Source organism: Schistocerca piceifrons, chromosome 2 (assembly GCF_021461385.2).
Source record: "Schistocerca piceifrons isolate TAMUIC-IGC-003096 chromosome 2, iqSchPice1.1, whole genome shotgun sequence".
Taxonomy (NCBI): domain Eukaryota; kingdom Metazoa; phylum Arthropoda; class Insecta; order Orthoptera; family Acrididae; genus Schistocerca; species Schistocerca piceifrons.
The window spans coordinates 375,049,561-375,075,205 of NC_060139.1; the positions used below are offsets into that span (position 1 = coordinate 375,049,561).

At 39.1% G+C, this 25,645-nt stretch overlaps 1 pseudogene; it reads right to left on the reverse strand.

The window, feature by feature from the left end:
- LOC124775409 overlaps positions 1-25,645 on the reverse strand; it is a 362,017-nt pseudogene that overhangs the window by 158,020 nt on the left and 178,352 nt on the right.

Sequence of the window (25,645 nt, forward strand, 5' to 3'; positions counted from 1 at the left end):
TAATGACTTCAGCTATTTCTCAACACCACTGACACTGGTACTGATTTCATTCATCTTTTCAGGGAATGTGAGGATTAAATTAGGGCAAGTTTACTGGATTTTCCTTTGTAATGAAACATTTGAAAATGGAGTTAAGCACTTAAGTTTTTGCTTTGCTACGATCAATTTCATTTCCTGTCTCATTCTCTAGCAACTTTGGTGTGACTTAAAGCCTTTACATACAACCTGAATTTCTTGGCTTCTGTAAAACATCATTTGACAATATTCTGATTCTACTCATTTTGAAGACCAATTTGAACTGATTTAGGCTAGATTAACTCAAAACTGACACAAACACCTCCCAACTGCAATAGAGAAAACTCTGAAGAAAAAGAAACACTGATATAGCAAGTGAACTGAATGCAACTTCCTGTTCACAATACCAGTATATGTAGCTAAAAAGTGGTGTCAACTAATAAGGAATAAAACTCGAAATTTTACTTGCAAAAACAGTGCCATCTGCTGGGATATTTAAAATACATTTTACTCTAAATAAATCAAACACTTTTTAAAATGTAAGAAGAAGTTGCCTGTACTGTGTGATGTTACATAACACCAGAGAAAAGGGTGGCAGTCACCTTACTTGTACTTTTTGAATTTATTATTAACTTCTCATTATCATATTTAATGTACCCTTTAGTTGAAAGTAATAAACAGATAAAAGATAGACTTTCAGCATTGAAGTCTTGCGGAAAAAGGTACCAATAGTGAATAGAAACATTCACATATTATTGAAAATTTGTAATAAAAAAAATCTAACAAATTATATGTGACAGAAGTCTTGCAGGAGTCATAGAACAGAATAGAAATGGATTACATATTTCATTTGAAAGAAATTGGATACTTGAAAAATTTATGTTGTCTGCTAATTGTACAAAATGTTATAAAATGTAGAACAAAGTACTTTTTAAATGGCATTAGTAGTTTCATTTTACTAATTAGGCCAATAGACAAAGCTTCAGTTTTTACAGTTTTCCATTCAGTATCACCAATGAACTTGATCAGCATCCTCTTAAACATACTGATTTTTGCATATGTGTTTTACCTTAACTTCTTGTACTCCTTTGATATTTGTTTCAACTGTGTGTAACTGTTTCCACTTTACTTATCTGTACTTCACTCATTAGAAAGTTTCCATGTTATTCTATTTCTGTTTCCATAACCACAGGCTTTCTGTATTTTTGTTTCTTGTATTATGCTTTAAAATATTATATAACAAAGTTTATTCTTCTCTCTTACACTAATAAAACTACGTTCTGATTATCACTGGTATGCAGCAGGTAGGTTTTATGATTTAAATAATTAGTAAAATAGCAAGTCAACAATCTTTATTATATTTCCCATCCTCCTGGTTTTATTCACTGCTCCATGTTCTGAACCATATAGTCGAAGAATAAGGTAGCTGGTCTCTTTTTAAGCTTCCCCTTAGAGAGTTCTTGCAATGTTGCGGTGTACCTTTTGGTAGGTGTTTGTCTTGTCAATTATATTTTTGTCTTCTACGAACATCGAAAAAAGTTTTGCATCACCCAGATTCCCAGAATTCCTGTTGACATTGTATCACAGACACGGTCCCTTCTACTGTTCAGAGACGTCATTAAACCCACCCAAAGATGTAAATGACCATGCATGAGTAGCGCCTCTTAGACGGTGGGGGTCCAAAAGCCGATCAGTTCCAGTCATTCCACCAGGAAGAGGCACATGGCTCGTGTTATCTGTAGTTCAACCATGCCTAGATGATCAATACTGTGGCTTGGTCATGTCCGCACTGTTACTTTGTGCCAGAAAGGGCTCTGAACAAGGGAAGTGTCCAGGCGTCTCAAAGTGAACCAAAGCGATATTGGTCCAAAATATTTCGGGCATGCAGCTGCTTACATTCGACTTATTCTTCTAATATTTTGGCTGAATACTGTCCAGCCATCTTCAGAGTGAGCCGAGGTGACTGATGCTCCAGTACTTGCTCCTCCTTTTAAACCCATGGACTGCACTACTGTGCATGCGGCCACAGACATACAAGGCGCCAAAGACATTAATCGGTGGCATGGAGGTATGGAATAGGCATGGAAATAGATCTATGGCTGTGCAATCGATCCACATGGTGATATCGATGTATCACTGTGAGCTGTACCGTCATGATGTCTTTGTGATATTATTACAGAAATTGCCGGATTCCACGATTTGTCAAAGCTGAAACCACTATCTCTATTAATTAAATTCCTTGCCAACCGAATTTAAATTGCTTCCTTCACTACTGAGGCTCAGACAGATGATGTTGAGGCTAAAATTTTGATGTTATTGTACACCATAGAATGCCCAGTGTCAATACAGTGCTCTGCCATCACAGATTTATTAGGTTGTAAGAGCCGGGTGTACTTGCGGTGCTCTGTGAATCTCTCCTGGACAATACATGTTGTCTGTCTGATGTTTGAATGCGCACATTCACAGGGGATCTTGTAAACCCCAGGCTTACGAAGCACCAAATCATCTTTAACAGAACCCAGGAGTGCTGCTGTCTTTGGCGAATGGCGAAAAATCACTTTCACTTTATGCTTACTGAGGATCTGTCCTGTTTTTTACAATAGTCTTCCCACATATAGCAGAAAACCCATCGATTTAAAACTTTCCCTGTCTTCTTCTGGTTTTCTTATACCCATAGTTGGTTTCATTGGTAGGGCCTTGCGTATCTGTTGTGGAGAGTACCCACTGGATTCAGAAACTCTTCACAGGTGTAGAAGCTCGTCCTCCAGACTGCTCTCGTCAGCAATGACATTTGCTATGTGTACTAGAGTTCTGAGTACACTCATCATCTTTGAAGGATGGCGGCAGCTATTTGCGCATAAATATAAATCCATATGGGTTAGTTTTTTATATACTGCATGTCTCAAAGTGCCATCATCTTTGGGCCCTACCTACACATTCAAAAATGGAAGGCATCCATCTTTTTCGATTTCCATCATGAACTGAATTTGTCTTTGTATGGAAATCAGATGATCTAAAAAGATTCTTCACCATGGGCCCACACTACAAACATGTCATTAACATACTTCCAAAACACTGTGAGCTTAAGATAGAAGATTCCAGCATCTTCTCCTCGAAGTTCTCCATAAAAAAGTTTGCCATCATAGGCGACAAAGGACTACCCATGCCAACACCATCAGTCCGTTCATAAAATTCATTATTGAACAAAAAATATGTTGAGGTCAAAACATGTTCAAAGAAAGCTGAAATCTTTTTATCAAAAGTTTTTCCAATAAGAAACAATGATTATGAAAGAGGAAACTTGTGAACAATGACACTACATCGAAACTGACTAACATATCAGAATTGCTCAGTTTGAGTGATTTCAGTTTGCCAATGAGGTCCACAGAGTTATGTATATGATGAGCGCATTTTCCCACCAGAGACCTTAATAACGATGCTAAATGTCTGGCAAAATCATAGGTTATAGAGTCGATGTTACTCACTATTGGACTCAGAGGAACACCATTCTTGTGGATGTTTGGAAGTTGACAAAGCCTTGGAGGCCCCACACCACTTGGTTTCAATCTCCGCACAACTTCTGGTGGAAGGGGGCAGGCATTCAGAAGTGAAGCAGTCTTCGTAACCACCTGGTTGTTGGGGTCTTTACTGATCTGCCGGAATGTGCTGTCACTCAGTAAACTGTTCATTTTATCATGATAATCGTCACAAGACATTAAAACAGTGGCATTACCTTTATCAGCTGTAAGAATGCGCTGGGAAAAAGGAACACCTAAATCTTTCTGTTCAAGCTCTGATTTCTCTTATTTTATTGTGATGATCATTTCTCCCTATGTAGGTGGGTGTCAACAAAATATTTATGCATTCGGAAGAGAAAGTTGGTGATTGAAATTTCGTAAATAGATCTTGCTGCAAAGAAAACCACCTTTGTTTCAGTGACTGCCACCCCAACTAGCGTATCATATCAGTGACACTCTCATCCCTATTGCGCGATAACATGAAACGGGCTGCCCTTCTTTGCACTTTTTCGATGTCCTCCGTCCATCCTACTGGTAAGGATCCCATACCACTCAGCAATATTCCAGCAGAGGATGGACAAGTGTAATGTAGGCTCTCTCTTTAGTGGGTTTGCCACATCTTCTAAGTGTTCTGTCAACACAGCACAGTCTTTGTTTCGCCTTCCCCACAATGTTATCTATGTGGTCTTTCCAATTTAAGTTGCTCGTAATTGTAATTCGTAGGTATTTAGTCGAATTGACAGCTCTCAGATTTGTGCGATTTATCATATACCCAAAATTTTGTCAGATTTCTTTTAGTACCCATGTGAATGACCTCGCACTTTTCTTTGTATAATGATAATTGCCACTTTTTGCACCATGCAGAAATACTCTCTAGATAATTTTGTAATTTGAATTGATCATCTGATGATTTTACTAGATGGTATATTACAGCATCATCTGCAAACAATCTATGGGGGCTGCTTGGATTATCACCTAGATCATTTATATAAATCAAGAACAGCAGAGGGCCTATGACACTACCGAGCAGAACATCAGATATCACTTCTGTTTTACTCGGTGATTTACCATCTATCACTATGAACTGTGACCTCTCTGAGAGGAAATCATGAATCCAGTCACACAACTGATACAATATTCCATATGCATGCAACTTGATTAATAGTCATTTGTGAGGAGCGGTATCAAAAGCCTTCTGGAAATCTAGGAATATGGAATCGATCTGAGATCCCTTGTCGACAGCACACATTACTTCATGCGAATAAAGAGCTAGCTGTGTTGCACAAGAATGATATTTTCTGAATCTGCATTGGTTATGTATCAATAAGTCATTTTCTTCAAGGTGATTCATAATGTTTGAGTACAGTATATGCTCCAAAATCCTACTGCAAATTGAGGTCAGTGATATGGGTCTGTAATTCAATGGGTTACTCCTACTTCATTTCTTGAATATTGGTGTGACCTGTGCTACTTTCCAGTCTTTAGGAAGAGATCTTTCATCACGTGAGCGGTTGTATACGATTGCTAAGAAAGGCGCTATTGCGTCTGCATACTCTGAGAGGAACCTGACTGGTATACCATCTGGACCAGAAGACTTGCCTTTCTTAAGTGATTTGAGTTGTTTCGCAACACCTAAGATATCTACTTTTATGTCACTCATGCTAACAGCTGTTCTGGTTTCGAATTCTGGAATATTTACTTCGTCTTTTTTCATGAAGGAATTATGGAAAACTGTATTTAGTAACTCCGCTTTAGTGGCATCAACATCGGTAACATTTCCATCGCCATTGCACAGTGACGGTATTGACAGTTTTTTGCCACTGGTGTACTTTACATATGACAAAAATCTCTTTGGGTTTTCTACCATATTTTGAGACAATGTTTCATTGTGCAAACTATTAAAAGCATCTTGCATTGATGTCTGCACTAAATTTCGAGCTTCCATGAAACTTAGCCAGTCTTAGGAATTTTGCATTCTTCTGAATTTGGCATGCTTTTTTTGTTGCTTTTGCAACAGTGTTCTGACATGTTTTGTGTACCATGGTGGATCAATCCCATCTCTTATTAAGTTATGTGGTATGAATCTATCTATTGCTGTCGATACTGTATCTTTGAATTTGAGCCATATCTGGTCTATACTTACATAATGAGCTTGGAAGGAATGGAGAATCTCTCTTAGGAAGGCATCAAGCAAATTTTTATCTGCTGTTTTAAATAGATATATTTTGCATTTATTTTTAGAGGTTTTGGTTGATGTGATTTTGAGCCTTACTACAATGACCTTATGTTCACTAATCCCTGTATCTGTTGTGCCGCTCTCTATTAGATCAGAATTATTTGTGGCTAAGAGGTCAAGAGTATTTTCGCAACTATTTACAATTCGTGTGGGCTCATGAACTAACTGTTCAAAGTAATTCTCAGAGAAAGAATTTAGTACAATTTTGGAAGATGTTTTCTGTCTACCACCGGCTTTGAACATGTATTTTCACCAACAAATTGAGTGTACATTGAAGTCTCCACCAATTATAACTGTATGAGTGGGGTACTTATTTGTAATGAGATTCAAGTTTTCTTTGAAGCATTCAGCTATTATATCATCTGAGTTGGGGGGTCGGTAGAAGGAGCCAATTATTGTTTTGGTATGGTTGTTGAGTATAACCTCTATCCAAAGTAATTCGCAGGAACTATCTATTTCAACTTGACTACAAGATAAACTACTACCAACAAACACGGAGTGTTGAATAACAGTTTCTTGCTGCGAAGACATCTCAAGATGCAAAACTTTGCCACCTGCCTCGATGTGGCTAGCTCACGAACCCAGTCTAACTTGGCCAATGTTACGCCATTGATCCAGTTCCATGAGTTATAGGGTAACTCCACAGATATCCTTAGATGCAGCCAGTAGAGTTGTTCCGAAGACAGGTCCAATTTTTGGGGGTAAAACAGATCCTCTCCTTAACAATAGCAGCACCAGCTTTCCTTAAAATCTTATTCATGGCAGTCAACTTTATAAGATGTTCTAACCTGGCAAACTTTGGAACAATGCCATGGTCACGGCATCCTAATAAAAAACTAAAGAGCTCAGTAACCTCACTCTCAAGTGTCTTAAATTATCCAATTGGTGAACACTTATAAGCACCTCCTTCCCGAAGAGGTATTTGATGTGCATCTTCATATTTTCACGGCGAAAACAGTGATGCATAGGATTTCGGGGGTGCAGCTGCACAAATTCGACTTCTTCCTCTAATATTTCAGCTGAATACTGTCCAGCCATCTTCAGAGTTAGCCAAGGTGACTGATGCTCCAGCACTTGCTCCATCCTTTTAAACCCATGGACTGCACTCCTGCGCATGCGGCCACAGATACACAAGGCGCCAAAGACACTAATCGGTGGCATACAAGTATGGCATATGCGTGGAAATGGATCTATGGCTGCACAGCCAATCCACACGGTGATGTCGATGTATCACTGTGAGCTGCACCATCGCAACATCTTTGTGATTTCATTACAGAAATTGCCAGATTCCACGATTTGTCCAAGCTGAAACCACTATCTCTATTAATTAAATTTGTCACCAACCAAATTTCAATTGCTTCCTTCACTACCGAGTCCCAAAAAGATGAAGTCGAGGCTAAAATTTGTCGATGTATCACTGCGAGCTGCACCGTCGCAACATCTTTGTGATTTCATTACAGAAATTGCCAGATTCTACGATTTGTCCAAGCTGAAACCACTATCTCTATTAATTAAATTTGTCACCAACCAAATTTCAATTGCTTCCTTCACTACCGAGTCCCAAAAAGATGAAGTCGAGGCTAAAATTTTGATGTTATCATACACCATAGAGTGCCCGGTGTCAATACAGTGCTCTGCCTCCGCAGATTTATTAGGTTGTAAGAGCCAGGTGTACCTGTTGTGCTCTGTTCATCTCTCCTGGACAGTATGTGTCGTCTGTCCAATGTATGAATGGCTGCATTCACAGGGAATCTTGCAAACACCAGGCTTCCGAAGCATCAAATCGTCTTTAACGGAACCCAGAATGGCTGCTGTCTTTGGTGGATGCCAAAAAATCACTTTCACATTCTGCTTACTGAGGATCCATCCTATTTTTGACAATAGGCTTCCCATGTATGGCAGAAAAGCCATCAATTTAAAACTTTCCTTGTCTTCTTCTGCTTTTCTTATACCCACATTTGATTTCATTTGTAGCGCCTTGCATATTTCTAATGGAGAGTAACCGTTGACTTCAAAAACTCTTCTGAGGTGTAGAAGCTCATCCTTCAGACTGCTCTCATCAGCAATGATATGTACTCCGTGTACTAGAGTTCTGAGTACACTTATGATCTATGAAGGATGGTGGCAGCTATTTGCATGTAAATATAAATCCATACAGGTCTGTTTTCTATATACTGCCTGTCCCAAAGTGCCATCATCTTAGTGCCGAAGCAGCACATTCAAAAATGGAAGGCATCCATCTTTTTCGGTTTCCATCGTGAACTGAATTTGTCTGCCGATGGAATTCAGATGATCTAAAAATTCTTGGGAAATGGCGGCAAAAGTCGCTCATCATATAAATCTGTGGACTTCATTGACAAACTGAAATCATTTAAACTGAGCAATTCTGATATGTTAGTCGGTTTCAATGTAGTGTCATTGTTCACAAGGTTCCTCTTTCAGAATCGTTGTTTCTCATTGGAAAAACTTTTGATAAAGAGATTTCAATTTTTTTGAACATGTTTTGACCTCAACATATTTTTTAGTCAATAATGAATTTTATGAACAGACTGACAGTGTCGCCATGGGTGGTAATCCTTTGCCGCCTATGGTGGCAATTTTTTTATGGAGGACTTCGAGGAGAAGGAGCTGGAATCTGCTAGCTTAAGCCCACAGTGTTTTGGAGGTATGTTAATGACACGTTTGGAGTGTGGCCCCATGGTGAAAACAAGTTAAAAGTCTTTTTAGATAATCTGAATTCCATACACAGACAAATTCAGTTCACGATGGAAATAAAAAAAGATGGATGCCTTCTATTTTTGAATGAGTAGGTAGGGCGCAAAGATGATGGCACTTTGAGACACACAGTATATCAAAAACTGACCCATTCGGATTTATATTTACACGCAAATAGCTGCCACCATCCTTCACAGACGACGAGTGTACTCAGAACTCTAGTACACATAGCACATCATTGCTGATGAGAGTCTGGAGGACGAACTTCTACAGCTCAGAACACTTTTCAAAGCCAACGGATATTCTCCACAACAGATATGCAAGGCGCTAGAAATGCAACCAACTGTGGGTACAAGAAAAGTACAAGAATACAAGGAAAAGTTTTAAATCGATGGCTTTTCTGCTATATGTGGGATTCCAATTGTCAAAAATAGGACGGATCCTCAGTAAGCATAAAGTGAAAGTGATTTTTCACCGTCCATCAAAGACAGCAGCACTCTTGGGTGCCGTTGAAGATGATTTGGTGCTTCAAAAGCCTGGGGTTTACAAGATTCCCTCTGAATGCAACCTTTCATACATCGGACAGATGACACGTACTGTCCAGGAGAGATGCACAGGGCACTGTATGAACACCCGGCACTTACAACCTATTAAATCTGTGGCGGCAGAGCACTGTATTGGCACTGGGCACTCGACGGTGTACGATAACATCGAAATTTTAGCCTCTACTTCATCTTTCTGAGACTCAGTAGTGAAGGCAGCAATTGAAATTTGGTTGGTGACAAATTTAATTAAGAGAGATGGTGGATTTAGCTTGGACAAATTGTGGAATCAAGCAATTTTTGTAAAAAGATGTCACGACAGTGCAGCTCACAGTGATACATCGATATCTCCATGTGGATTGACTGCAAAGCCATAGATCAATTTCCATGCATATGTCATACCTCTATGCTGGCGATTAACATCTTTGGCACCTTGTGTATCTGTGGCCACATGTGCAGTCCACAGGTTTAAATGGATAGAGCAAGTGCTGGAGCGTCAGTCACTTTGACTGACTCTGAAGGTGGCTGGACGGTATTCAGCCGAAATATTAGAAGTCGAATTTACGTGGCTGCGGTCACGAAATTTTATGGATCACTCTTTGCGCCTTGAAAATATGAAGATGTACATTAAGTACCTCTTTAGGGAAGAAATGGTTTTAAGTGTTTGCCAATTGTATAAGTTAAGACACTTGAGAGCAAGGTTACTGAGCTCTTTAAGTTTTTTATTAAGATGCCATGACCATGGCATGGTTCCAAATTTGCCAGATTAGTACATTTTACAAAGTCGACTGCCATGAATAAAATTTTAAGGAATGCAGATGCTGTTATTGTTAAGGAGAGGAACTGTTTTACCTGCCAAAAATTGAGCCTGGTTTCAGAACAACTTTATCGCCTACATCTACTAAGGATATCTGTGGAGTTACCCAATACTTCATGGAACCGAATCCATGGTATAACATGGGCCAAGTCAGACTGGGTTCATGAGGTAGCCACATCGAGACAGATGGCAACGTTTAGCTGTCTTGAGACATCTTCACAGCAAAAAACTGTTATTCGCTAATCCGTCATTAAAGTGCCGGATAAAAGATTTGGACAACACTGCAATGATGGTTTTAGCTAAAGGAGTGAACTTTGCACACACACTGAAGGTTTTACCAATAGCAGCTTTCATCAGTGCTGTTGAAGAAGCTGTTCGTCCTTGTTCTACAGAATCAGGAGAAGAAATAAGATGTAAAACTTGTCGAGCAGTTATGAAGGCTTGCCCACAAAGGAGTAACATATGTGTGGCAGAGAGGGCTGCACTATGTAAATTTTGCCAGGATACGGAGACAATGGTTCTTCCAGCTGATAAAGGTAATGCCACTGTTTTAATGTGTCGTGACGATTATCATAATAAAATGAACAGTTTACTGAGTGACAGCACATTCTGAAAGATCAGTAAAGATCCCACCAACCACGTGGTAAGGAAGACTGCTTCGCTTCTGAACACCTCTCCCCTTCCACCAGAAGTTGTGCAAAGATTGAACCAAGTGCTGTGGTGCATCCAAAGCTTTATGGACTTTCAAACATCCACAAGCATGATGCTCCTCTGCGTCCGATAGTGAGTAACATCAGCTCTCCAACCTATGATTGTGCCAAACATTAGCATCATTATTGTATGTGAGGGAAAGACTAAAGGAGGAACCAGTACAGGACAGGATAGAAAAATCAAGACTGCAGTGGTATGGACACATGAAGAGAATGGATGAGGGAAGAATTCCAAAGAGGATGTTTGATCTGCAACTGGAGGGGAAGAGGCCCAGAGGAGGACCAAGAGATAGATGGGTGAAGGGAGTGAAGGAATGTGTGACGAGAAGAGGAGAGAACTGGACGAAGGTGGAAGAGGAGGAATGGTGGAAAGACACAACACGATGGAGAGGCTTGTGTTCCCGACAGACCCAGCCAGTGGCTGGAAACTGTCCAAGATGATGATGATGATTAAGGCCTCTGTTCAGAAAATGTGCTCATCATATACAGAACTCTGTGGACTTTATTGACAAACTGAAATTAGTCAAACTGAACAATTCTGATATGTTAGTCAGTTTCAATGTACTGTCGTTGTTCACAAAGGCTCCTCTTTCAAAATCATTGTTTCTCATTGGAAAAAGTTTTGATAAAGAGATTTCAACTTTCTTTGAATATGTTTCGACGGTGTCGCCATGTGTAATCCTTTGTCACCTTTGGTGGCAAACTTTTTTACAGAGGACTTCAAGGAGAAGGCGCTGGAATCTGTTAGCTTGCAGGCACAGTGTTTTGGAGGTATGTTGATGACACGTTTGTAGTGTGGCCACATCGTGAAGACAAGTTAAAAAGAGTTTTTAGATCATCTGAATTCCATCCACAGACAAATTCAGTTCACAATGGAAATTGAAAAAGATGGATGCCTTCCATTTTTAGAGTTGCTGGTATGGTGCAAAGATGGCACTTTGGGACATGCAGTATATTGAAAACTGACCCATACGGATTTATATTTACACGCAAATAGCTGCCACCATCCTTCACAGACGATGAGTGTACTCAGGACTTTAGAACACAGAGTACATATCATTGATGACAAGAGCAGTCTGGAGGACGAACTTCTACACCTGAGAAGATTTTTTGAATCCAATGGTTACTCTTCACAACAGATACACAAGGGGCTACAAATGAAACCAACTGTGGGTATAAGAAAAGCAGAAGTTTTAAATTGATGACTTTTCTGCCACACATGGGAAGCCTAATGGCAAAAATAGGACGGATCCTCAGTAAGCAGAAAGTTAAAGTGATTTTTCATCCTCCACCAAAGACAGCAGCAGTCCTGGGTTCCGTTAAAGATGGTTTGTTGCTTCGGAAGCCTGGTGTTTACAAGATCCCCTCTGAATGCGGCCGTTGATACATTGGACAGATGACACGTACTGTCCGGGAGAGATGCACAAAGCACCGCAGGTACACCCGGTTCTTACAACCTAATAAAGCTGCAGTGGCAGAGCACTGTATTGACACTGGGCACTCTATGGTGTACGATAACGTCGAAATTTTAGCCTCGACTTCAACTGTCTGGGACTCAGTAGTGAATGAAGCAACTGAAATTTGGTTGGCGATGAATTTGATTAATAGAGATAGTTGTTTCAGCTTGGACAAATTGTGTAATCCGGCAATTTCTGTAATAAAATCACAAAGACATGACAACGGTGCAGCTCACAGTGATACATCAATATCACCATGTCGATCGATTGCACAGCCGTAGATTTATTTCCATGCCTATACCATACCTCTATGCCACCGATTAACGTCTTTGGCATCTTGTATATCTGTGGCTGCATGCGCAGTAGTGCAGTCCATGGGCTTAAAAGGATGGAGCAAGTGTTGGAGCGTCAGTCGCCCTGGTTCACTCTGAAGATGGCTGGACGGTATTCAGTCAAAATATTAGAAGAAATTTTATGGATCACTCTTTGTGCTGCGAAATTATGAAGTTTCACAAAGTGATGTTGTTCAGACATGGAGGAGATACAGTGAGACAAGAACTGTTGATGACATGCCTCACTCGGGCCACCCAAGGGCTACCTACTGCAGTGACCCCTATCTACAGATTATGGCTTGGAGGGACCCTGGCAGCTACACCACCATGTTGAATAATGCTTTTCGTCCACCCACAGGACATCATGTTATGACTCAAACTGTTTGCAATAGGTTGCATGACGCGCAACTTCACTCCCAATGTCCACGGCGACGTGCATCTTTGCAACCACAACACCATTGAGCGCGGTGCAGATGGGCCCAACAACATGCCAAATGGACCACTTAGGATTGGCATCACATTCTCTTCACCGGTGAGTGTCACATATGCCTTCAACCAGACATCATCAGAGATGTTTTTAGAGGCAACTGGGTCAGGCTGAATGCTTTAGACACACTGTCCAGTGAGTGCAGCAAGGTGGAGGTTCCCTGTTGTTTTAGGGTGGCATTATGTGAGGCTGATGTACACTGCTGGTGGTCATGGAAGGTACCGTAGTGGCTCAATAATATGTGAATGCCATCCTCCGACCAATAGTGCATCCATAGCCATCCTCCGACCAATAGTGCATCCATATTAACAGCATATTAGGCTTTCATCTTCATGGATTACAATTCGCACCCCATCGTGCACATCTTATGAATGACTTCCATCAGGATAGTGACATCGCTTGACTAGAGTGGCAAGCATGTTCTCCAGACATGAACCCTATCAAACATGCCTGGGATGGATTAAAAAGGGCTATTTATGGACAATGTGACCCACCAACCACTCTGAGGGATTCACACCAAAGCACCATTGAGGAGTGGGATAATCTGGACCAACAGTGCCTTTCCAGTCAATTGGCATTATTAACACTTCATGGTAGTTGGTAACTGTAATGTGTCATCAAACAATGATCATTTAATAATAACTAAAACTGCTAAACTTTCACACACCTTCACCTCTCTTCTTTCCTTGTTTTTGAGTAAGGGAAGCTCTCTTCTCTCCACTAATTTTGTATTAATATTTTGGTTAGATGCTGTATGGCAGTTTTTGCTCCCACAAAATTAAGCTGTTTCAGTGATGTGTTAAATATTTGTGTGTGATACTTTAAGAATATATCATGCAATAAATAATAATGAAAAGAATTTCCTCGTTTGTTTCACAATGAATACCCGTGATAGCAGTTGTCCCACACACTTGGAGGCGTTGGTGGGCACATGGCCAATGAAGGCATCCTCCTGCAGGTCCAATGATCTAAGTGCTCCTTGTGACTGGCCAAGAGTAAACTCTCCATTATCCAATCGCAGCATGCCATCTCTTTGGTACCTCTTTGCGCTCACTTTATGAAAGTGGTTGAGTTTCACACGTTCTGTTGACTTGATGACAACTGGACCATTACCCAAGTTGTACCTGAATTCCACATACCTGCCAGAACAGATTAGATTAGATTAGATTAGATTAATACTAGTTCCATGGATCATGAATACGATATTTCGTAATGATGTGGAACGAGTCGAATTTTCCAATACATGACATAATTAGGTTAATTTAACAACATACTTAAGTTAATATAACAACTTTATTTTTTTGTGTTTTTTTCTTTATTTTTTATTTTTTATTTTTTTTTTTTTTTTCTTAATTTATATCTAAAAATTCCTCTATGGAGTAGAAGGAGTTGTCATTCAGAAATTCTTTTAATTTCTTCTTAAATACTTGTTGGTTATCTGTCAGACTTTTGATACTATTTGGTAAGTGACCAAAGACTTTAGTGCCAGTATAATTCACCCCTTTCTGTGCCAAAGTTAGATTTAATCTTGAATAGTGAAGATCGTCCTTTCTCCTAGTATTGTAGTTATGCACACTGCTATTACTTTTGAATTGGGTTTGGTTGTTAATAACAAATTTCATAAGAGAGTTACTGAGAAGCTACTGTGAATATCCCTAGATCGTTAAATAAATGTCTCCAGGATGATCTTGGGTGGACTCCAGCTATTATTTTGATTACACGCTTTTGTGCAATAAATACTTTATTCCTCAGTGATTAATTACCCCAAAATATGATGCCATATGAAAGCAATGAGTGAAAATAGGCGTAGTAAGCTAATTTACTAAGATGTTTATCACCAAAATTTGCAATGATCCTTATTGCATAAGTAGCTGAACTCAAACGTTTCAGCAGATCATCAATGTGTTTCTTCCAATTTAATCTCTCATCAATGGACATACCTAAAAATTTGGAATATTCTACCTTAGCTATATGCTTCTGATTAAGGTCTATATTTATTAATGGCGTCATACCATTCACTGTACGGAACTGTATGTACTGTGTCTTATCAAAATTCAGTGAGAGTCCGTTTACAAGGAACCACTTAGTAATTTTCTGAAAGACAGTATTGACAATTTCATCAGTTAATTCTTGTTTCTCAGGTGTGGTTACTATACTTGTATCATCAGCAAAGAGAACTAACTTTGCCTCTTCATGAATATAGAATGGCAAGTCATTAATATATAATAAGAACAACAAAGGACCCAAGACTGACCCTTGTGGAACCCCATTCTTGATAGTTCCCCAGCTTGAGGAATGTGCTAATCTTTGCATGTTACGAGAACTACTTATTTCAACTTTCTGCACTCTTCCAGTTAGGTACGAATTAAACCATTTGTGCACTGTCCCACTCATGCCACAATACTTGAGCTTGTCTAGCAGAATTTCATGATTTACACAATCAAAAGCCTTTGAGAGATCACAAAAAATCCCAATGGGTGGTGTTCGGTTATTCAGATCATTCAAAATTTGACTGGTGAAAGCATATATGGCATTTTCTGTTGAAAAACCTTTCTGGAAACCAAACTGACATTTTGTTAGTACTTCATTTTTACAGATATGTGAAGCTACTCTTGAATACATTACTTTCTCAAAAATTTTGGATAAAGCTGTTAGAAGGGAGATTGGACGATAATTGTTGACATCAGATCTATCCCCCTTTTTATGCAAAGGTATAACAATAGCATATTTCAGTCTATCAGGGAAAATGCCCTGTTCCAGAGAGCTATTACACACGTGGCTGAGAATCTTACTTATCTGTTGAGAACAAGCTTTTAGTATTTTGCTGGAAATGCCATCAATTCCATGTGAGTTTTTGCTTTTAAGCAAGTTTATTATTTTCCTAATTTCAGAGGGAGAAGTGGGTGAGATTTCAATTGTATCAAATTGCATAGGTATGGCCTCTTCCATTAACAGCCTAGCATCTTCTAATGAACACCTGGCTCCTACTATATCCACAACATTTAGAAAATGATTATTAAAAATATTTTCAACTTCTGACTTTTTGTTCGTAAAGCTTTCATTCAATTTGATGGTAATACTGTCTTCCTCTGCTCTTGGTTGACCTGTTTCTCTTTTAATAATATTCCAAATTGTTTTAATTTTATTATCAGAGTTGCTGATTTCAGACATGATACACATACTCCTGGATTTTTTAATAACTTTTCTTAATATAACACAGTAGTTTTTATAATTTTTGATAGTTTCTGGGTCACTACTCTTTCTTGCTGTCAGATACATTTCCCTTTTCCGGTTACGAGATATTTTTATACCCTTAGTAAGCCATGGTTTGTTACAAGGTTTCTTACGAGTATATTTAACTATTTTCTTGGGGAAGCAGTTTTCAAATGCATTTACAAAAATGTCATGAAATAAATTATATTTTAAATTGGCATCAGGTTCACGGTACACCTCATCCCAGTCTAACTGCTGTAGGCTTTCCCTGAAATTTGCAATTGTTAAATCGTTGACTGAACGTACTACTTTGGAGGACTGTTTAGTATTGCTGAATGGAGCTATGTCATATATTGTAACTAGCTGTGCACCATGATCAGAAAGACCATTCTCAACAGGCTGAGCATTTATCTGGTTAAACTTATCTTGGTCTATAAAGAAGTTATCTATCAGTGAGCTGCTATCCTTTACCACCCGAGTAGGAAAATCAATAACGGGTGTCAAATTGAAAGAACTAAGTAATACTTCAAGGTCATTTTTCCTATTACCCTCTTTCAGAGAATCTACATTGAAGTCCCCACAAATAATAATTTGCTTCCCCCTGTCTGACAGATAGCACAACAAGGAGTCCAAATTTTTCAGAAATAGATGAAAATTTCCTGATGGGGACCTATATACAGTTACAATTATAAATGTGCCTTTATTTAATTTAAGCTCATAGGCACATGCTTCTATATGTTTCTCTACACAAAACTTTTTTGTTTCTATACTTTTTGCACAATGATAACTTTCTTAAACCATTATGTTAATGAGATGCACACTGCATTTATATTAACAGAAGATTATACGAAAATTTAAAAAAAACATATTATGCAATAAAATTGCATAAATGTTCATAGAGGTATTGTGTAACATTTTCGAGTGTTTAATCGAGTAAAATACTGTGTAAAACATCCACTTGTGGAAATGAACTGGGGTGTGACAGCTTTCAACCTCAGTATATTATCTTACTGCTCAATTTCCTATAGAAAAATGACTCAAGTAGGTATCTGAAATTACAGTTATACTATTACAAAATTGTTGCGGTTTTCATGGCCACTTGTTGACATATTGCCCGTTGGCTTCTGCCTAGGGATCTTCAGCCAATGTTTGTTTAACAGTTTTCCTGATATTTTGCCAGTATGAGTGGTTGGTACTGTCAAAGGCTCACCCTACAATCTCCCACCAGCAATGGAGGGTGAACGTCTGACAATGCCAGCCACTCATGCTGAAGAAATATCACAAAAACTGATAAATAAACATTGGCCTGTCAGCTGAAAATCCCAAGATGTAAGCCAACGTGGAATGTGTCACTTATCTATTGACTAGTTGAAATAATTAGTAACCAGATCTGCAAGAGATGAGAAGGTTTTACTTCCAGTATGATTCGTAGGTGCATTTCACACTAACCCCCCCCCCCCCCCCCCTTTCTCTCTCTCTCTCTCTCTCTCTCTCTCTCACACACACACAATTACCATAATTGAGAACAATTTCTGTTATTAGTTTTTTAAGTATCACAGATTTATTTTGAAGTCTGTGCAGTGCTAATTACTTGCAGTTTTGGATGTTGTAACATATTCCCTTCTCAGTTATCAGTAACCCACACAAACATCAGAAGATTAAACAACTGCATAGCAATAATAACAAATATGGACTATGAATATGAGATTCTCTCTTTCCTAGCCATTATCCTATCATTTGTTGCCACTTGTTGACGTACTGTCTGCTGGCTTCTGCCTTTGTATCTTCAGCCAATGTTCTTATTTTCATCTTTCTGGTCAGATGCCAGTTATCAGTTAATCTAAGTGAATGAAGTCAAGTGTACAATCTGCTTATTGCCCAAACTTTGCTCTATGCATTATCATATTTTAACAGTTTGTGTTCTATATTTTTGGGAACAAGTCTGATATACGTCTAAATGAACATAGAAAACTACCTAAAACCCAAACTCAGGCTGACTTGTGTACCACACCAACTGTCGTCAATCTAGTGCACAGTTTGATCTCTTAAGGCTACACAGAATTTATATCACGAATGGCCCTGTCCCCCTCTAAACTCCTAATCTTCAGAAGTTGAATAATGCTCATTCTGTGCCTGCAGACAAGCACCCCAAATTACTAACACAAACCATTAACCTATGGAAGTTTAATAGAGAATATTGAGATAAAAAATTATTTCTATCATTCATCCAGCATTATTTTTTCGGAACAGTATATGAACAGTAGCTGGAGTGGTCTGGAAATTTTCATCCAAAAAACTAACATCTGAAAAAATTACAAAACAGTATCAACTGATCACGTCTTCATCAGTAAAGTTAACCTCCATTGTGCAGCTCGCATGGAAAATGAGCACAAAACTTTTGTAAATACATCTGAGATCAATTTTAAATGCTATCGTATTGTACAAACATTATGTAATACTAAAGTATCTTACCCATTAACAACAGCAAGTGACACAAAATCTCCAGTACCATCTGCCATCTGCTGGTTATAAAGTATAATTCCATTATTGTTATATGTGCTGAATTCTACATCCACACTTAGTCTGTGATAAGCCTTTAGACGTCTTATTTGCACATATGAATGTCCATCAAAAGCAGGCACCAGGTAATCTGTTAATGAAGTTAGTTATTAATTTATGTTTTTGGGTACAAAAGATTTTTAATTTTCTCCCTGTGTGTATTATTAAAACTTACCTACACAATCTTGCCTGTCAGGAGTTTCCACATATTCATCCTTACACATGCATGTTCCATGCACACACCAGCTGTTTCTCACTCTGCATTCTGAGTCTGAGGTACATAAGTCACCCAAAAGACTTATTATATGAACAGTAGCTGGAGTGGGCTGGAAATTTTCATCCAAAAAACTAACATCTGAAAAAATTACAAAACAGTATCAAACAGACTGAAGGATCTGACCATCAGCCTAAAACTACAATGTATATATTCTTCTCAAATGACTCGCAGCTAATTTTTCAGTATTATCAGAACTCCTTTCTGTTATACAATATTCATTTTCCAATACAGAGCCAATGGCTCAGTAGTGCACTTGACCACCTGTCTAAAATTGAAAGATATACATTCTCCTCGAATCATTATCAGCTAATTTTCAATATCCACAGAGTATGCTGATGAAATAGCTCCATTTTTATCAGTAATATACAACTGCTCACTTGATAAAAAATGAAAGAATGAAAAGCTGCATAAGTTACACCAATACACAGGAAAGAAAATAGAAGTAATCCACTGAATTACAGACTAATATCGCTGGCATCAATCTGTAGTATGATTTTGGGACATTTACTGTACTTCAACATTATGAAATACTTTTAAGGTGATGATCTATTGACACATAACCTGCACAGACAGAAAATAATGTTCATGTGAAACATAGTTGGCTCTTTATTAATGGATGATATTGACATGGTATCTCAAGATGATTACATATTTCTAAAAACACAGATGATGTGACTTACCGAACAAAAGTGCTGGCAGGTCGATAGGCACACAAACAAACACAAACATACACATGAAATTCAAGCTTTCGCAACAAACTGTTGCCTCATCAGGAAAGAGGGAAGGAGAGGGAAAGACAAAAGGATGTGGGTTTTAAGGGAGAGGGTAAGGAGTCATTCCAATCCCGGGAGCGGAAAGACTTACCTTAGGGGGAAAAAAGGACAGGTATACACTCGCACACACACACATATCCATCCGCACATACACAGACACAAGCAGACATGACAAATGTCATTCCCAGACATGACAAATGTCTGCTTGTGTCTGTGTATGTGCGGATGGATATGTGTGTGTGTGCGAGTGTATACCTGCCCTTTTTTCCCCCTAAGGTAAGTCTTTCCGCTCCCAGGATTGGAATGACTTCTTACCCTCTCCCTTAAAATCCAGATCCTTTCGTCTTTTCCTCTCCTTCCCTCTTTCCTGATGAGGCAACAGTTTGTTGCGAAAGCTTGAATTTCGTGTGTATGTTTGTGTTTGTTTGTGTGTCTATCGACCTGCCAGCACTTTCGTTCGGTAAGTCACATCATCTGTGTTTTTAGATATATTTTTCCCACGTGGAATGTTTCCCTCTATTATATTCATATGATTACATATTTCTAGATTTTCACAAAACTTTTGACACCATTCATCTCAAGTGTCTCCTAATCAAGTTGTGGGGCTATGGACTACAGCCAAAGATATGTGATTGGATATGTGATTTTCTGCCAGAAACATCACACTTGTAGTAATTACTGGAAAGTCATCTAGTGAAACTAAATTTGTATCTAGGGTTTGAAAGGATGCTTTATAGCCCTCTGCTGATCTTAACCTACATGCCCTAAAAACAAAAGCAAAGCACCCAGAAGGGGAGGAGGGCCTGAAATGAATCTTCACAGTCTAGGAGGGTATGTGATATTATTTCAGTGATTACAAAATCCAGTCAAATTCACAAGGAACTTGGCAGCATATGCCCACTTATCAGTATGACATTGCCCGCATTCTGACCTGAATGCTCACACTGACTCAGTCAGGAAGCATATTGTAAAGTCCTTGTATCCTCTCCTGAGGTAATCTGGCTAATGACTGCTGCAACTGGTGCACGAGATCCTAGATACAGGCACTTGGATGGAGATGACGCCTGAACTGGTCCCATGCTTGTTCCTGCTGGCCATGCGAGTACCTCAGCATCATGCAGATATTTTATAGAGACATGTGTCATATGTGAATCAGCGTTGTCCTGTTGAAAAATAGCACCACAAAACTGTCACACCATATGTAACCCATGAGGACACAGGGTGACCTCAATGTACTGATGTGTCTGAGTTCTCTCAGTCACTACCAGCCATGACCTGAAGCCATACCCAATGGTCCTCTACACCATGACACCAGGAGTAACATTACTGTACCTCTCCAAATCTTTGCAAGTGTGGAACCATTCCCCAGATCACTGACACACTCGATGACAATGGCCACCCAGGGTGGGGCAGAAGCACAAACATAGTTCATCGCTGAACACAACGCGATGCCATTCATCTGCTGATCATAATCATCCCAGTCACAACACCTCTCCAAATGCAGCCTTTTTTGTTGTGATGTTAATTCCAGTCATTGCATGGACAGTGATTCCCCAGTCTGCCTGGTGGTAGTCTCTGACCAGTGGTGCGAGATGACAAAGAATGTATGCACAGATGGCAGGCACAGGTGAAAGGGTTACAATGTGCTTGGTTCACAATAGGTCGATCCTCCCTTGTGATGGTCAGATGTGGTCGACTGGGACCTTGATGACGAGTATGTCTGCTGTCAGTTTCCCATGCAGTACAAGACTGGGCCACTGTCACATCCAAATGCATCACAAATAAGGACATTGCACAATTCAACCAGCCAAGCGAATGGAGACCAATGATGATGCCCCTTTCAAACTGTGTCAGGCACTGATAATGCTCTCTCATACAGGTACATAGCTTGTGTCCTTCACAGTGATGACTCAACATCTGATCCCGTTCCTGTACATACCTGCTAATGGTGCATACATGTACAAAGTTATATTGACATCTGACTATGTCTTCTGTGTGCTTCACTTCTTTCTCATGCATTGTATATAAATTTTTTAGTAAACAACAGGACCAGTCCTATTACACTGTTTGCAGATGACATTGTCGTTTACTCTCTAGTGAAGTCATCAAAGAATCAAAACACATTACAATTATTTCAGCTTCATTTAATGATGGCATCTAATGTTTCTGAATTTTCTTGGGATTGGGCGAACGGTGCCTCTTGGTCGCAGTCTGACTGGGAATTTCAATCTGTAACTGCTCGTCATTCGGCGAAGTTTGAACGTTTCCTTGGCTCAGTGTCTAATTCTAATTTTAATTCTCGACTTTCTGTGATCAATCTCAGAGAGAAAACGTTTGACGTCGCAGCTTTGTCTGTGCTAGGGAAAGGTTTGAACTTTGCACTGACACCTAAGAGTTTGCCAATTGTTGATTTTATTAGGTCTATCGAACAGGCTATTTATAAACTACCTTCCGAGGTTGTGGAAGAGGTTAGGAGGGAAGCTTGTCGTGTGTTGACTGGGGCCCGTTCACCCAAGTGTAACATTATAGCAGCTGAGGAGGCTGCTTTACGTTCAGTCAGAATGGATCCTGATATTGTTATTTTACCTGCTGACAAGGGAAACACCACCGTTTTGTTGAACAAGCATGATTACATTCAAAAGATGCAGTGTCTACTTTCTGATTCGGCGTATCGCAAAATCGGTGCTGACCCTACTAAAAGTGTTGAGAGAAAGACAAATAACCTTCTGAAGAAAAGTTCTTTGTCACAGGAGACTGTCAAGAGTCTTAATTCTTACTGTGCTGTACCACCTAGATTATATGGCCTCCCTAAGGTCCATAAAGAGGCTGTCCCATGGAGGCCTATTGTTTCCAATAATGGTACTCTGACACATTGTGTAGCTAAACATCTTGCTAGTTTGGTGAGCCCACTAATAGGTAGGTGTGAATGCCACATTAAGAACTCTGCAGATTTCTTACGTCGACTGCAGGGTTTGCGTTTGAATGACTCTGATATTTTAGTCAGTTTTGATGTGGTTTCTCTTTTCACTCGCGTCCCTCTCTCTGATTCATTGCAGCTAATTGAGGTTAAGTTTGGTGTCGAGTTAACAAATTGGCTTCGACATGTGCTGACTTCCATTTGCTTTTTATTCAATGGTCCGTACTATGAACAGACTGTTGGAGTAGCAATGGGAAGCCCGTTGTCACCTATTGTGGCCTATTTGTTTATGGAGGACTTTGAGGAACGTGCATTGGAGTCGGCGACCTTGAAACCTGCACGATTTTTCAGATATGTAGGCGATACTTTTGTTGTTTGGCCTCATGGTAGTGAGAATTTAAACTGGTTTTTGGAACACCTGAATTCAATCCACCCGAATATTCAGTTCACAATAGAGGTGGAAAAGAATGGATGCCTTCCCTTCCTTGATGTGTTGGTCAAAAGGGAGACTGATAGTGCGTTGGGACATTCTGTTTATAGGAAGCCTACTCACACTGACTTGTATCTGCGAGCTAATAGTTGTCACCATCCAGCTCAGCGTGAAGGAGTACTTCGTACCTTGGTTCACAGAGCCCACGTTATCTCAGACCCTTAAAGTTTGGCAGCTGAGCTATCACATCTCGAAGTCACCTTCGTCAGAATGGTTATAGTGAGAGGCAGATAAATGTGTGTTGTGCTATCAGCCTTCTGTGCAATGCGTGAGTGACGATAGCAACGAAGTGGCATCTAAGTCTACGGCCTTTTTGCCTTATGCAGGAAGCATTTCCAACAGGATTGGCTGTATTTTGTGGAAGTGGAAATATGATGTGAAATGTGTTTTTCGACTACCTTCTAAGATTAAGGTCCTGTTGGCGTTCGTAAAAGATGATCTTGTTTTGTGTAAGGCTGGAGTCTGTCATATTCCTTGCAGTTGTGGCATGTCATATATTGGACAGACAATCAGGACTGTGGAAGACCAGTGTATTGAACATAAGCATCACACATGCTTACAACAGCCAAGCAAATCCGCTATTGCAGAACATTGCATTGACACTGGTCATCCTATGGAATTCAACAACACGGTGATTCTGGCTTGCACGTCCAGCTATTGGGATAGTGTTATTAAGGAAGCTGTTGAAATCAAACTATCAAGCAACCTTATTAACAGAGATGGTGGATTTTGTTTAAATACTGCTTGGAATCCAGCTCTGTCTCTCATCAAAACACAGAGGGACAGAATTAGTGCTACTTCACCTGCTGATTAATAGTCACTATCGATATTTCTGGTGTTGGTTATCTTTGTTTGTGTTGACACTTGTTCTGTGTGTGGTATCTTCCTTGTTTCTCCTCAGTGAACTGAGGTATTAAATTTCCTTGCACATTTCTCCCTCCTTGCATTTGTGCCTTGAGAAGGGCTGGGTGTGCTCCTGTCGAAATATCGGCGGTTGTCGACGACGTCACCCAGCAACAAACCCGTAAGTTATTTGAAATTACACAATGATTTATACAGGATATTTGAGTCATGTAAAAAGTGGCAATTGACCCTGAACAATAAAAAGTGTGAGGTGATCCATATAAGTACTAAAAATTTATGTAGAATTTAGGTTACTTGATAAATCACATAAGTTTGAGGGCTGTTGAATTCACCAAATACATAAAGGTTACAATCATAAACAACTGAAACTGGAACAGATTCAGCTCATAGTTGAAGGATCTGAGATGGAGCCACCCACAATATATACTAAAATAGATTTATCAACAATGATTATAGAGTTCAAATTGTCAGGGCATATTTCTGACATGAATTTACCTAATGACAGTCACTGTTTTTGGAACTGTTAATACAGTATCTAATATCAAGTGATGCATTTCGAACAGGTAGTACCTAGTCTTAAGGCTGTTCCTTGAAAAGCCACTTAACTCTATGTCACAGAGGTCTGGGGTGTGGCTTCTAAAGGGTAAAGCTCTTATACGCTTCCTGAGAGTTCAGTCCCTTCAGTCTAGCTATACTACACAGGTCTATGTCATAAGCAGAACTTGGGGGATGCGTATTGATTTTATTCTTAATTATTTGACGCCCATATTTAGTGGGTTTTATATTAAAATGTACGTTTTATGAATATACATTGTTTAAAAGCACTGGCACATTAAAGATGTCACAAGAAAGTGTCATTATTGGTACAACTTGTTATAAGAAAATATGAGAAACTTCCTGTTTGATGTTAAAAAAATGTGTCTTTCTTGAAACGATTTCTGACAATTACATATCAGTTAATGGCATATCAGTTATTAATGGCTTCAAGGCATCATATAACACAAGAGACTTAAGTGTGGAAGTGTATGGTAGTATAATAGATAGAGATACAGACTTTCTATGGGAAGAAGAGGTACTACAAAGGATGTGATGAAGAGATGGTATGAACAAGAGACAGTTCAAATCCTCTTTCTCCCAATTTTTTGTTAATCACCTTTGCTTTTTCTAAAAGAGTCTTAGACTTTATTATTAATTTAATAGAAGTATGTTCCATAATATTAGATGTTATGACATATAAGAGCTCTCTCTTGCAAGACCAAGTTTGTTCCATTATCTAAACACACCAGGGGTATGGGCCAACACATTACAAGATTTTTTCCTAAGTCATTGCCTGATTCAGTTGCAACTCAGAATTTATTTATTCATTCAAGAAGTACAACCACAACACAAGACCTATGACATCAGGGAAGAATCACTGACTTGTCATGTGAACTTATAAACATCACAGATTAAACTCACAAAACCTTAAATGTCTCAAAATTTAAATTAAAAATGCAGAAAACAATAAGCACACAGCAAAGTTATCATAAACAGCATTAAAGATCTCTCTAAAACATGTCTTTTAGTATGATTTGCTGTGATAAAATGTTGGGAAATGTGACTTTGGTTGATAAATAAACTATCTATAGATCTTACCTTGGAGTTGGCTTTTGGTGTTATTTAGTAGTTGAATATGAAATGGAAAGAAGATACAGTATGTAAACTTTTAGCTTGAGTATGCTTT